This window comes from Octodon degus, unplaced genomic scaffold (genome assembly GCF_000260255.1).
Source record: "Octodon degus isolate 3935 unplaced genomic scaffold, OctDeg1.0 scaffold00088, whole genome shotgun sequence".
Taxonomy (NCBI): domain Eukaryota; kingdom Metazoa; phylum Chordata; class Mammalia; order Rodentia; family Octodontidae; genus Octodon; species Octodon degus.
Genome location: NW_004524664.1, coordinates 11887329 through 11890492, shown reverse-complemented (window position 1 = coordinate 11890492; position 3164 = coordinate 11887329). Strand labels below are relative to the sequence as shown.

The 3164-nt window shown below is 38.6% G+C and overlaps 1 pseudogene; it reads right to left on the bottom strand.

Annotated features, from left to right (window-relative positions):
- Window positions 1-833: 833 nt before the first annotated feature.
- Window positions 834-1943, bottom strand: LOC101569890 (annotated as a pseudogene).
- Window positions 1944-3164: the final 1221 nt, after the last annotated feature.

Genomic DNA, 3164 nt, shown 5'->3' with positions numbered 1-3164 from the left:
AATGTGTTAATTATTGAAGCTGTCCTACCAATTTGATTTGAAACTGTCTCATTGCTATTTGTTTCTCAATAAAATTATGGAAATGAAAGACAAAGCCTATTTCTCATGACTAAGCTGTATAGAATCAGATATCCACAATGATGTATTTACTTCCTTTACTAAGTTAAATGTTGGAGACCACATGGTTAAGTTCACTGTAGTTAAGACCATTTATAATTCACTGTATTTTTAGAAAAATAAAATCAAGGTGTGTGTTTTAAGATACTTTGGAGTAATATAGTAGGTAACTTTAAAAAGCTATCAGCTTCAGGAGCATTGCACACGTTCTCATTCCACAGCCCAAACAGAACATTGTTCTGAAGGAGGTAGGCAGCTTCCCAACTTCTATCCAACTGGATTCCTGAGGACTTGATCTTATGTAATACTGTTTCCTTTTTGAAATTCTGAAGCAAAGATTGTTGATCGTGATGAATATCTTATAGGTTAGTGTTTGTAATTTACTTAAATCTAACATATATAAAGCAGATATTTGTTATTTTATGTGTTATATCAATGTTATAAAGCATTCTGTTCTAAATCAAGTTCTTGTAATAGAGAAAATTAAACATGGATGAGTTAATTATTTTGTTGTTTATAGGCACATTTTAGGTATGCATAATGATCACACTTATCATAGGGAACTCAAGCTTGTGCATGATATACCTTGATTCTTCTTTCTTCCCCCTTCCCTTTCTCTCCTGTTATGGTTTGCATCTAGTTGTCCCTGCAAAGCCTCTTGTGGTCATGAGGCAGTTTCTGGAGTTTGTGATTCTTTTTTTTTTGGTTAAGTTCTATTAATTGTTTTTAATTCTCTTTGACTTTTTCTCCTTGTCTTCTGTTAGTTCTGCAAGTTGCTTCTTCAATCCCTTCATTTTCCTGGTTTGTAGTTTGCTTAGGTCTTATTTCTGTAAGTTGTACCAAAAGTGTCCTGAGACATATTTTTCTTCTTCTTTGGTTTGAGAGTTTTGGGCATTTTCATAGATAACTTATAAGGGTCATCTGAAGCCAGATGTGTCCTCAGAACCAGGTCCAATGAAGGTTCCATCTCTTCCAACTCAATTCATGGTGTTCTACAACCAGATTTCTTCAACAGCAACTTACAGCTTTGAAAACAAGCCTCCCTCTTCAGAGCAGTGAAGTGTAGAAATACTCCAATGCAGCCAGGTGGATATTTGCCACTGTGGGGCCTCTGAAGAAATCAATAAGAAGGATTTTCAGCCTTCTGTAGTCTTCTCTCACATCAAAATCATTGCCAGCAAATATTAACATGGGTTTTGCTCCCTCAGGACATTTACTGTTCTTAATATCTTTTAGAGACACAAATTTCTCAATACCTAATTCAGTCATATGCAGCACATGGTAGTCATAATACAATCTCTTTTTTTTTTTAAAGTTTATTTATTTATTGTGTGTGTGTGTGTGGCCAGCTCAGCCCACCAGGGGGCGCGGCTGGCTGGCATGTGGTGCTGGGGGATCGAACCGCGGTCCCTGTGCTTTGCCACGCTTGTTCCAAGTAGGTGCTTTAGACCACTGAGCCATCTCGCCAGCCCCCCCCTTTTTTTTAATATATTTGTTTTCATAATACAATCTCTTAAGAGGTTATTGGGATGCTTCTTATTATGGGATCCCAACATGAATAAAGGACAATCTGACTTCTTTGAAAAGATTTCCAGTGATGTGTGATCTTCAAATGGTCTTGTAATAATTTTCTTTTTATACAGAACTCCACATGTTTTTTTCAGTGCATACACATCTTTCAGGACTTGGGCCACTGTTACATTTGCATTTCCCCCTTTTATCAGCATGGCATTTTTAATATTTTCACTAAGTTTTGGTTCTCTCTTCTCAAGGAATCTCTTGGGTCTTTTTGTTTTGGTCTTTATAACTCGGTCCAAGACATCCATAGCTACCACAGATCAGTCTAGCCAATACACGTGCCCTGCACGGATGCGTGAGGTTTGTGATTGATTCTTGATCCAGTGCTGGGACTGCAGGTGTGAGTGCTACACCCTGGCCCCTGGGTGGGTAACTTACATTATAATGTGAGGAGGGGGGAGGTTATCTGGCTGCCTGAGCTACTCTTTGCCACCACCATGAATGGCTGCTATCTGTGCCATGTGCCACTCTACTTTGGAGCAGAGTATGGACTGAAGCCTCCACTAACTATGAGCAAAATAAACCTTTCCTTCCTTTATTTTTGGGGTTGGGTATTTTGTCCCAGTGTTATGGTTTGTGTCTAGTTGTCCCCCCAAAGCCTCATGCAGTCATGGGGCAGGGACTTCTAGAGTTTGAGATTAACTCATGATCTACTGGGATTGTGGGTCTGAGCACTGCTGGGATTATGGGTGTGAGTGCTACACCCAGCTGAGGTGGATAGCTTGAATGTAATACAAGAGAGATAGTGAGACAGACTTCCTCTGTGCTGCCATTTGTTGCTGCTACTCCTCCAGTTTTCTCTCTGCTCTTTGCCAACACCATGAAAGTTGCTGTCTGTCATGTGCTGCTCTGTGTTGAACCCAGCTGAATATGGACTGAAAGCTCTGGTAACCATGAGCTAAATAAACCTTTCCTTCCTTCATTTTGGGTGTCAGGTATTTGTCCTAGCAACAAGAGAAGAGTAACTGAGATACCTCCCTTAAACTCCCTTTCTTCTGTTTATGAAAGCTGCTTCCATTTTTCCTTCTTTTCTCATTAATTTTTTTTCTTTCTCCAGATCCACCTTCACATTTGAGCAATTACTTTCTATTTCATAATATCTATTATCCATATTGGCTTTATTTACACTTTAGGTTTCTCAACTCAGAAAAACAATGTGTCATTTACACATGTGTACTCAGTTTATTTCACTTAACACTATGTTCTCAAAATGTATCAATTTGGCTACTACAAACTGTGTTGCTATAAACATGGCTGCACATATATTGTTGTGATATATTTTTAGTTCTTTCAGGAAGATATCAAGAAAGGGAATAGCTGTGTCAAATGCAACTGTTATCTGCTATATATCAGTCTGGGTTATTTATTGTGAACAATGTATACTCTCTCTGGCTCTAGTTGGATGGGGACATGCCATTATGCAGCCACAAAATTTGGGAGAGAGAATTCCATCCTTTTTCTCTCATAGA